We start from the raw sequence: 12,673 nt of genomic DNA on the forward strand, positions 1-12,673 counted from the left end.
TACACTCTATGTTGATGCTTTTTCCCAAAAAGCTCTACTTTTGTCTCATCTGACCAGAGAACATTCTTCCAAAACGTTTTAGGCTTTCTCAGGTAAGTTTTGGCAAACTTCAGCCTGGCTTTTTTATGTCTCGGGGTAAGAAGTGGGGTCTTCCTGGATATCCTACCATACAGTCCCTTTTCATTCAGACGCCGACAGATAGTACGGGTTGACACTGTTGTACCCTCGGACTGCAGGGCAGCTTGAACTTGTTTGGATGTTAGTCGAGGTTCTTTATCCACCATCCGCATAATCTTGCGTTGAAATCTCTCGTCAATTTTTCTTTTCCGTCCATATCTAGGGAGGATAGCCACAGTGCCATGGGCTTTAAACTTCTTGATGACACTGCGCACGGAAGACACAGGAACATTCAGGTCTTTGGAGATGGACTTGTAGCCTTGAGATTGCTCATGCTTCCTCACAATTTGGTTTCTCAAGTCCTCAGACAGTTCTTTGGTCTTCTTTTTTTTCTCCATGCTCAATGTGATACACACAAGGACACAGGACAGAGGTTGTGTCAACTTTAATCCATGTTAACTGGCTGCAAGTGTGATTTAGTTATTGCCAACACCTGTTAGGTGCCACAGGTAAGTTACAGGTGCTGTTAATTACACGAATTAGAGAAGCATCACATGATTTTTTAAACAGTGCCAATACTTTTGTCCACCCCCTTTTTTAGGTTTGGTGTGGAATTGTATCCAATTTGGCTTTAGGACAATTCTTTTTGTGTTTTTTCATTGAAGACAAATTAAATGAAGATAATAATACCAAAGAATTTGTGATTGCAATCATTTTCAGGAAGAAACTGAGTATTATCTGACAGAATTGCAGGGGTGCCAATACTTTTGGCCACCACTGTATATATATATATATCTTGTGGAATACTTTTACTAAATATACACAAGCAAATCTCTCCCTCACACAAAAGCAACTCATCCTACTCTGCCTGGTTCCAAGGTAGACGTTGACGGGCATAGCGGCGCCAGGTCTTATATAGACCTGATGATGCTGTGCGACCAGCCAATCACTGTAATGCCCACGACCAACATGGCTACGGCATTACAGTGCGTGGCAGGCAATCCCTGCATGTTTACTGGCTCTCTAAAGAGTGCCAAACATGCACGGAGGGGACCCGAGTTCCCGCCTGAGCAACCCGGAAATACTCGTCGAGCACAGTGATGCTCGGGCAAGTACCAAACAGTGGCGAGTATGTTCGCTCCTCACTAGTTATCAGCAAATACTGGGGGCAAATTTGCACTCATCAGCCCAAAAGCTGCGCATGGGACGTACTTGGACATTCCAACATGACAACGATCCAAAACACAAGGCCAAGTTGACCTGCCATTGGCTACAGCAGAACAAAGTGAAGGTTCTGAGTGGCCATCTCAGTCTCCTGACCTCAATATCATTGAGACACTCTGGGGAGATCTCAAGTGTGCAGTTCATGCTAGACAGCCCAGGAATTTACAGGAACTGGAGGCTTTTTGCCCAGAAGAATAGGCAGATTTACCATCTGAGAAAATAAAGAACCTCATCCACAACTACCACAAAAGACTTAAAGCTGTCATTGATGTTAGAGGGGGCAATACACTGTATTAAGAACTGGGGTATGTGAACTTTTGATCAGGGTCATTTGGATGTTTATGGTTGTCATTAAGATTTAAAAAGAGAAAACACAGTAGTTTGACAATAAATGGCTTCACCCAACCAATAACCATGAGTGGAGAAAAAGTTTTTTGTTATCATTCATATTCTCTGACCCAAGGCCAAAAAAGCAAAAATTCTGCTGGGTGGGCCAAAAAAGCAAAAATTCTGCCGGGGTATGTAAACTTTTGAGCACAACTGTATCTGCACTGGTGAGAGTGCTTGTTTGTAAAGACTATGAAAATAAATGAAGATTAAAATACAAAATTTATTTCGATAAAATGCTAAAAAGGTGGATTTGGCTGGTTAAAAAATACTGATAAAATATATCGTGCTGAAGTGAATTAGGTCATAGAGGTCCTTTATCTGTCCCGTTTAGGATGACTGTTACGGTTAGGGAGATATGGAGGTAGAATGGAGATTCCTGTGGGGGAATACAGGAAGAGGAGGGTTAGTTGTGGTGTAAAGAGAACGAATGAGACTGGGTACGATACACACATCCTCTGTCTATTCAAAGGGGTATTGGGGTACGTCTAAATTTTTGGCAGCTCTTGCAGTCATTGCATACACATTAACAGTGTAGGAGACTCACTCTTTAATAATGGGAACAACAAAGCATAGCCGGCTGATGGCTGTCTAACTATAGTGAGGGCCGACTGCTGACCCTTTAAGAATAGTAAGGGCTGCCTGATGGCACTATAAAAATAGTGTTTGTGACTTTGAGTCCCTCCTTCATAAATGAAGCAGGATGTGTCTGATCATGTCTCACACACCACATGAGAAGATAAGGTAGTTAAATGTTAAAATGACATTTACCGGTAAATGTATTTTTTGTATACCAGTAAATGTATATATGTGTGAACATAGCCCAAAGTGTGGAGGAGCATTGTTGTTTTTGGTTATTTATTTTTCCTTATATACAAGTCATTACCCTGGAAAGGGTGTTCCTTAACATCTTTCAAAGGAAAATCCAGTTTGGTTCCGTTTTTGTAAGTTTTATTGTGAGTCCGTAAAGGAAGCGTAATACTCTGACAACATTTTTCACAGCAGTGACCTGGGAGTCAGAAATGCTTCCAGGGGTCTTCCTCATGCTGTTCCCATGTCATTTGAGCACTGTTCTCTTCGATTTTGACAATTTTTAGGCCCTCTGCAGACCTCTGGGGGGAGCCGCCTGAAAAATGCTTGAGTTTCCCATAGACTTACATTGGGCTCGTTACTCAGACCGAGCACTCGAGCATTCCAATATACTCGACTTGAACAACAAGTACCCGTGCATTTTAGTGCTCACTCCTCACTAATGAGGAAGTATTACTATCAGTGTTATTGGAGGTATATAATACATGTTTTGGAGGGGGATCATTGCCCACATCCTTGAAGGAAGCTGTATTTACGGTGTTGCCTAAACAAGGCAAGGACCACAGCTTGCGGGCATCCTATAGACCCATCTATCTTTTATCGGTAAATGTCAACTTCTTCCCAAATGTGGTGGATGCAAGAAAGTGCCAGAAAATCCACGTTCCTCTGGGTCCAAAAAAGGATGCAATACCCAGTGCTTAAATATAAGTCCATCTACTGAAGCTAAAATCAGACACGTTTCGTGGATGTCCTGTCCACTTCATCAAGTGCATAGCTTATACCAGGTATAACAAGGTGTGGACATAAATATATACAAGTCAAAAAGAAAAAAATGTGAAAAAAACTTCTGCCAAACCAGAGTGGCCGTTGGGGAAGAAAAGTTCGTTCAATATGAGAAAAGCATAAATTTGAGTCTCCATCAATGTATATATGGGTCAAGAATAAAATAATGTTAGCATGATTAAAAAATAAATAATTAAGAACCGGTATATAGTATTTCAGTGCATATTGCTTAAATAAAAAATAATTCCGAAATGGGAATCGAACCTGTTGTATTGCGATCAACTGGATCATGTTTAGATCCTAAACAGCCCTCTATGCTATGGGTGCATATGTATGTATCGAGAAATTATAAAAAAAAAAAATTAAAAATGTATTTAACTTATATATACATATGAAAATAAAAATAAATAAAACACTCTTGAACAAGGCACCGTCTCTTGGATCTTGATATACATTTTCCCTTTTTATTTTTATTTTCATATGTGTATATATAAGTTTAAATGCATTTTTAAATATTCTTTTATAATTTCCTATCGGAACAAATCAGTCTCGATACATATATATGTACCCATAGCATAGAGGGCTGCACCACGATTAGGATCTAAACATGATCCAGCTGATCGCAATACAACAGGTTTTATTCCCATTTCGGAATTATTTTTTATTTAAGCAATATGCACTGAAATATACCGGTTTCTAATTATTTATTTTTTAATTATGCTAATATTTTATTCTTGACACATATATACATTGATGGAGACTCAAATTTATGCTTTTCTCATATTGAAGAAACTGTTCTTCCCTAACGGCCACTCTAGTTTGGCGGCAGTTTTTTTCACATTTTTTTCTTTTTGACTTGTATATATTTATGTCCACTCCTTGTTATACCCAGTATAAGCTATGCACTTGATGAAGTGGACAGGACATCCACGAAACGCGTCTGATTTTAGCTTCAATAAATGGACTCATAACTAAGTACTGGATATTGCATCCTTTTTTGGACCCGGAGGAGCGTGGATTTTCTGGCACTTTCTTGCATCCACAACTTATGGTACTCGGACCCTTGAGGTTTGGTGTCTCCTGCAGCACTCCATTTTACCATCATATGAGTTGTGCATTCTCACAACTCACCAAGGTGAGCGTCTTCTTTCTTTTAACCACTAGTTGTCTGGGTAACAGCTCTATTGGCGCCCCCTCTCCATATTATTGCAAATTCTTCCAAAAGTGCTAGCCAGGGCCAGCATCAGCACCCGGCACATATGGGCAAGTGTCGTGGCCTTGAGCCAGTGGGGGGGCCCACTCGCCTTTAGGGGCCAGTGAGTCGAGGGCACTTGGAATACTTACCTCTCCCCGTTCCCCGCAGCTCCAGCTTCTTCTTCTGTGTCTGCTGACTTGTGACATCTCAGGTCAGAGGGAGCGATGACATCACTACAGTGCGCCCTCTGCTTTTTTTTATGTACACAGCATTATATGCTGTAGAATGTAAGCGCGCAAGGGCAGGGTCCTCTTTCCTCTGTACCAGTCTATCACTGTTTGTTCAATTACTGTAAGTGATATCTGTATTTTGTATGTAACCCCTTCTTATGTACAGCACCATGGAATCAATGGCACTATATAAATAATTAATTAAAAATTATATGGGGCCCATCTTGTTTGGAGCATTATATGGGGCCCATCATGTATGGAGCATTATATTGTTCCCATCTTGTATGGAGTATTATATGGGGCCCATCATGTAGGGAGCATTATTTGGGGCCTACTCTGTATGGAGCATTATATGGAGTCCATTATACTGTATGGAGCATTATATGGGGTCCATTATTCTGTATGGAGCAATATATGAGGTCCATTATTCTGGATGGAAATTATATGGGGTCCATTATTCTGTATTGAGCAATATATGAGGCCCATTATTCTGTATGGAGCAATATATGGGGTCCATTTTTCTGTATGGAGGATTACATGGGGTCCATTATTCTGTATGGAGCAATATATGGGGTCCATTATTCAGTATGGAGCAATATTTGGGGTCCATTATTCTGTATGGAGCATTATATGGGGCCCACTATTTTGTATGGAGCACTATATGGGGTCTATTATTCTGTATGGAGCATTATATGGGGCCCATTATTCTGTATGGAGCATTATGTGGGGTCCATCACTCTATATGGAGCAATATATGGGGTTCACTATTCTGTATGGAGCAATATATCGGGCCCACTTTTTTGTATGGAGCAATATATGGGATATATTATTCTGTATGGAGAAATATATGGGGTCCATTATTCTGTATGGAGCAATATATGGGGTCCATTATTCTGTATGGAGCAATATATGGGGTCCATTATTCTGTATGCAGAAATATATGAGGTCCATTATTCTGTATAGACCATTATATGGGGTCCATCACTCTGTATGGAGCAATATATGGGGTCCATCACTCTGTATGGAGCAATATATGGGGTCCACTATTCTGTATGGAGCATTATATGGGGCCCACTCTTGTATGGAGCAATATATTGGGTCCATTCTGTATGGAGAAATACATGGGGTCCGTCCATTATTCTGTATGGAGCAATATATGGGGTCCATTATTCTGTATGGAGCAATATATGAGGCCCATTATTCTGTATGGAGCAATATATGAGGCCCATTATTCTGTATGGAGCAATACTGTATATGGGGTCCATTTTTCTGTATGGGCATTATATGAGGCCCATTATTCTGTATGGAGCAATATATGGGGTCCATTATTTATGTAGCATTATATGGGGTCCATTATTCTGTATGGAGCATTATATGAGGCCCATTATTCTGTATGGAGCATTATATGGGGCCCATTATTATGTATGGAGAAATATATGGGGTCCATTATTTTGTATGGAGCAATATATGGGGTCCATTATTTTGTATGGAGCAATATATGGCGTCCATTATTTTGTATGGAGCATATATGGGGGCCATTATTTATGGAGCATTATATGGAGTCCATTATTCTGAATGGAGCATTATATGGGAGCCATTATTCTGTATAGAGCATTATATGGGGTCCGTTATTCTGTGTAGAGCATTATATGGGGTCCATTATTCTGTATGGAGCATTATATGGGGTCCGTTAATCTGTATGGAGCATTATATGGGGTCAGTTATTCTGTATGGAGCATTATATGGGGTCAGTTATTCTGTATGGAGCATTATATGGGGTCCGTTATTCTGTATGGAGCAATATTTGGGGTCCATTATTCTGTATGGAGCAATACTGTATATGGGGTCCATTTTTCTGTATGGGCATTATATGAGGCCCATTATTCTGTATGGAGCAATATATGGGGTCCATTATTTATGTAGCATTATATGGGGTCCATTATTCTGTATGGAGCATTATATGAGGCCCATTATTCTGTATGGAGCATTATATGGGGCCCATTATTATGTATGGAGAAATATATGGGGTCCATTATTTTGTATGGAGCAATATATGGGGTCCATTATTTTGTATGGAGCAATATATGGCGTCCATTATTTTGTATGGAGCATATATGGGGGCCATTATTCTGTATGGAGCATTATATGGAGTCCATTATTCTGAATGGAGCATTATATGGGAGCCATTATTCTGTATAGAGCATTATATGGGGTCCGTTATTCTGTGTAGAGCATTATATGGGGTCCATTATTCTGTATGGAGCATTATATGGGGTCCGTTAATCTGTATGGAGCATTATATGGGGTCAGTTATTCTGTATGGAGCATTATATGGGGTCAGTTATTCTGTATGGAGCATTATATGGGGTCCGTTATTCTGTATGGAGCAATATTTGGGGTCCATTATTCTGTATGGAGCATTATATGGGGTCCATTAATCTATATGGAGCATTATATGGGGCCCACTATTCTGTATGGAGAAATATATGGGGTCCATTATTCTGTATGGAGCAATATATGGGGTCCATTATTCTGTATGGAGCAATATATGAGGCCCATTATTCTGTACGGAGCATTATATGGGGTCCATTATTCTGTATGGAGCATTATATGAGGTCAATTATTCTGGATGGAAAATATATGGGGTCCATTATTCTGTATTGAGCAATATATGAGGCCCATTATTCTGTATGGAGCAATATATGGGGTCCATTTTTCTGTATGGAGGATTACATGGGGTCCATTATTCTGTATGGAGCAATATATGGGGTCCATTATTCAGTATGGAGCATTACATGGGGTCCATTATTCAGTATGGAGCAATATTTGGGGTCCATTATTCTGTATGAAGCATTATGTGGGGCCCACTATTTTGTATGGAGCACTATATGGGGTCTATTATTCTGTATGTAAAATTATATTGGGCACATTATTCTGTATGGAGCATTATATGGGGTCCATCACTCTATATGGAGCAATATATGGGGTTCACTATTCTGTATGGAGGAATATATGGGGCCCACTTTTTTTGTATGGAGCAATATATGGGGTCTATTATTCTGTGTGGAGAAATATATGGGGTCCATTATTCTGTATGGAGCAATATATGGGGTCCATTATTCTGTATGGAGCAATATATGAGGCCCATTATTCTGTATAGAGCATTATATGGTGTCCATTATTCTGTATGGAGCAATATATGGGGTCCGTTATTCTGTATGGAGCAGTATATGAGGCCCATTATTCTGTATGGAGCAATATATGGGGTCCAATATTCTGTATGGAGCATTATATGGGGTCCATTATTCTGTATGGAGCATTATATGGGGTCCATTATTCTGTATGGAGCATTATATGGGGTCCATTAATCTGTATGGAGCATTATATGGGGTCAGTTATTCTGTATGGAGCATTATATGGGGTCCATTATTCTGTATGGAGCAATATTTGGGGTCCATTATTCTGTATGGAGCATTATATGGGGTCCATTAATCTATATGGAGCATTATATGGGGCCCACTATTCTGTATGGAGAAATATATGGGGTCCATTATTCTGTATGGAGCAATATATGAAGTCCATTATACTGTATGGAGCAATATACTGTATGGAGTCCATTATTCTGTATGGAGCATTATATGGGGTCCATTATTCTGTATGGAACATTATATGGGGACCATTATATGATCTTTTTTCAACCTATGTAAATATTTAACATCCCCATGTTTCTGTATGGTGATCTCCATCCCAGGACATTCAGAACTTATCTTAGAAAATTCACCAAATTGGAGATGAAAACCATAATTACAAAAAACAGCCAGGCTCCAGTGGACTGATTGATCTGTCTATTAAAGGTGAAATCAGCAAGAGGTAAGAATGAAGACCAATCCTCCTGCTGAGCTGCATCAAAACACCTGAAAATTTGTTCCAAAGATTGATTTATCCTTTCTGCCTGACCGTTGGTCTCAGGGTGGTAGACACAGGAACATGACAAGTCAATCCCCAGTTTACTACAAAACGCTCTCCAGAATTTGGAGACAAATTACGCTCCCCTATCAGACACAGTGTTATGAGGAATTCCATGTAATCTCACCACATGACAAATAAACAACCTGGAGAGGGTCTCCCATCAGGTAACCCTGACAAAGGAACAAAATAAGCCAGTTTACTTAATCAGCCAACCACCCAAACAACAGTCTTCTCACCTGACAAAGGCAAATCTGTGATGAAATCCATGGACCGATGCGTCCACTGTCTTTCTGGAAATGCCAATGTAGCCAATACACCGGCCGGCCGGTTGTGACAGACTTTAGCGTGTGCACAATCTTCACAAGCAGGTACAAAATCTTTAGGCCGGTTTCACACGTCCATTTTTTTCCGGTTCCGGAGCTATCTGTGTTACATGTTGCATCCGTTTGCTGTCCGTGTTTACCATCTGTGTGCTTTCCGTGGAAGTTACTATTTGTTTCAGAAATGAAAGGGTTTTATCTATAATTAAATGGTTTGATATGGAAAAGGTGCGCCAATTTAGTAATTAGCTATTAAAATCCTTAAAAACACAATTAGCTCACACATTTATGATTTGTCTCGTGTGTTAGTTCTGTGGTTTGCCAAATATGTGTGTTTCCAATGAGGCATTGTTGTGTTGGCCTGGCTTGTGTCCCGTCACTTTGGAGTTTGGCGCCATATGCTTGGTGAAGAACCACGGCGTCCCAAACACTATGGGTTGACCCGCTCCTCTTGCAACGTGGGGCATATGGACATTTTCATACATTGTAAAATGAACTTCGCAAGTATCCTGCACAGTTTATTGCTTTCTGTCGCCTGTCCATGTGTTGTTTAGACAAACGTCTGGAGGATTTGGGTCCTTTCCTAATTAAAAAAGACATCTGCATGTGTAGCGCCCCGAGGGTTCGGTTGCTACAGGGGTATTGCACCTCAACCAGAGGTGTGATATTCCACTCCCAGGTAAGGATGGAGTGTGGACTAGGGCTCAGTTAGCTGCACGCACATACACTCCTCATTTCTGGGGGACAGCTCGACGGTGCTCCCAGCTGCGGGCACAACTGACCATGTCCCTGGCTGGAGTGGGGAGGGGGGAGAGAACCCAGTGGTGTAGGAGCAGAAAGGGGACGGTTTCTGGAGCACAGGAAGGAGCTCATTGGGTGCAGGTCACCTGAGCTCAGACACTGAGAAGTAGATAAAAGGTGGGAGCCATCTTAAGTCAGTGAGAAAGAGAGAAGTAGTTCAGTCAGAGCTGACAGGGAGCCATGGCTCAGCCTGAGCTCAGCTCCACGAGGCAGGCCTAGAGAGAAGGCCGGGGCCAGAGAGGAGAAGAGAAGAAGGAGAAGGAAGGAAGGAGAAGAGAAAGAGGAGTGGAAGGGCTCCAGAAACAAGAAGGCAGAAGGGACCCTAAGAGTGCAGAACGGCCAGCAACCATTGCATACCCCATTATATCGGGTGGAAGGGTCAAGCTATGGAAAGGTACCGGATCCCTAAGTTGGTGGAGGCGAATCTACCCTCAGCCAAGAACCGGAGATTGTGACCATTTATTGGTGCGACCCCCCGCTAAACCTGCTAGGAAGGCACCATATAGGATAGCGGGAAGTGAAGGCCAACGCTTACCCGACACGGTCCGCGGTAGCCGGACAGAAGTCAGGACACTGGTGGGGCACGAGAGGCCAGACAAAGGACAAAAGGGGGTCCTGTGCCATACTCCTGAATTGCCTGGGGGTTGACCGAGCTTCTCACCTGGTGGACGCAGCACGGCTCGGGCAGTCCTTGCTGACAGAAGTGACTTGGATAACACTGTGAGTAAAAGACCCTGGACTGCATCATTGGACTCTGTGTGATTTCTGCTGCGCCGTCACCATCACCCCCAGCATCCACTTACACTGCCCTGAGGCTACACTCTTCCTGTGGGGAGTTATCCTACCCCTGTGCTGCACACCAACACCAGCCTCAGTGGTCTGCCTCTCAGCGGTGGTTATCTCTGACTGCAATCCACGGGTGGCGTAGTCGGACATTCAAAACACTGATTGATAGACTGCCACAATTTGGTCTGACCACCCTGAGCCACGGGATCGGGTTGCCACTACTACCCCCATCAGCCCCGTACACCAGAAGGCCCGGTTCTGGGTACCTCACGGCCCAGGGGGCGAGTCACATGTGACTAAGCATTTCTCCAGAGGAGCGTTTGCTAGTAACCGAGGTAAGTTTGTTTCTTGGTCATTTTTTGATAACCCCTTAACTATGTTTGCCACTGATCAATATTTATAAGCACTGCACTGTTTTATTAATGTCCAAGTATACATTTCTCAAGTGCAAACAATCATTTTGGCATATGTGAAATTATAGCGAAACGAAGACCATTCCCCTCCCCAACATGTGTTGTCCAGCATTTGCCAGCTCTCCAGTATATGTAACACCTGTGTGCTTCAGTCATAGTTGTGGTTTATACTTCACCCAACACATTTGCCATGTATTAGCTATGGATATATATGAAACGAGTTATTGAACCCGTTCTACGCCCGGGTGGCGAGCATTTTTATTGGTTTATGGTCTCCCATGCTGGTATTTGTGCTGCCCTCCTCCTGGTATTTGTGCTACCCGCATCCTGTCATGGCATGGCACCCCTCATCCCCAATCCTGGTATGCATGGCACCCCTCATTCCAAATCTGGTACACATGGCACCCCTCATCTCAATTCTGGCAACTATGGCACTCCTCATCCCCCAATCCTGGTATGCATCCCAGAAACCTGGTATGCATGATACCCAATCCCTCATCCTGGTATGCATGGCTCCCTCATCCCCAATCCTGGTATGTATTGCCCCCTCATCCCTATCCTGGTTTGCATGGCACTCCTCATCCCCCAATCCTGGTATGCATGGTACCCCTCATCCCTATTCTGGTATGCATGGTACCCCTCATCCTGATATGCATGGCACCCCATCCCTCATCCTGGTGTGCATGGTACCCTGCATTCCTATCCTGGTATGCATGATAACCCTCATCCCCCAATCCTGGTATGTATGGTACACAATCCCTCATCCTGGTATGCATGGCACCACTCATCCCCCAATCTTGGTATGCATGGCACCCCATCCCCATTCTGGTATGTATGGTACCCCTCATCCTGGTATGCATGGCACCCCATCCCTCATCCTGCTATGCATTGTACCTCTCATCACTATTTTAGTATGTATGGTACTCTCATCCCCCAATCCTGGTATGTATGGCCTCCTCATCCCCCAATCCTGATAACCATAGCACCCCATCCCTCATCCTGGTATGTAGGGTATCCTTCATCCTGGTATACATGGCACCCCTCATCCCAATTCTGGTATGTATGGCGTCCTCATACCAGAAACTTGGCATGCTTGGCACCCAATCCCTCATCCTGGTATGCATGGCATCCCTCATCCCCAATGCTGGTATGCATGGCATCCCTCATCCCCAATCCAGGTATGTATGGCTCCCTCATCCCTATAATGGTATGCATGGCACCCCTTCCCTCATCCTGGTATGCATGGTACCCCTCATCCCTATTCTGGTATGCATGGCCCCCTCATCCCCTATCCTGGTATGCATGGCACCCTTCACTCCCAATCCTGGTATGCATGACAACCCTTACCCCCAATCCTGGTATGCATGGCACCCCTCACCCACAATCCTGGTATGCATGGCACCCCTCACCCCCAATCTTGGTATGCATGGCGCCCCTAATTCCCAATCCTTTTATGCATGGCACCCCATATCACCAATCCTGGTATGCATGGCACCCTTCACACCCAATTCTGGTATGCATGGCGCCCCTCACACCCAATCCTGGTATGCATGGCACCCCTCATTCCCAATCCTGGTATGCATGGCACCCCTCATTCCCAATTCTGGTATGCATGGCACCCCTCATTCCCAATCCTGG

Source organism: Phyllobates terribilis, unplaced genomic scaffold, assembly GCF_046119375.1.
Source record: "Phyllobates terribilis strain yellow unplaced genomic scaffold, ASM4611937v1 Scaffold_36__1_contigs__length_13169755, whole genome shotgun sequence".
Classification (NCBI taxonomy): Eukaryota; Metazoa; Chordata; class Amphibia; order Anura; family Dendrobatidae; genus Phyllobates; species Phyllobates terribilis.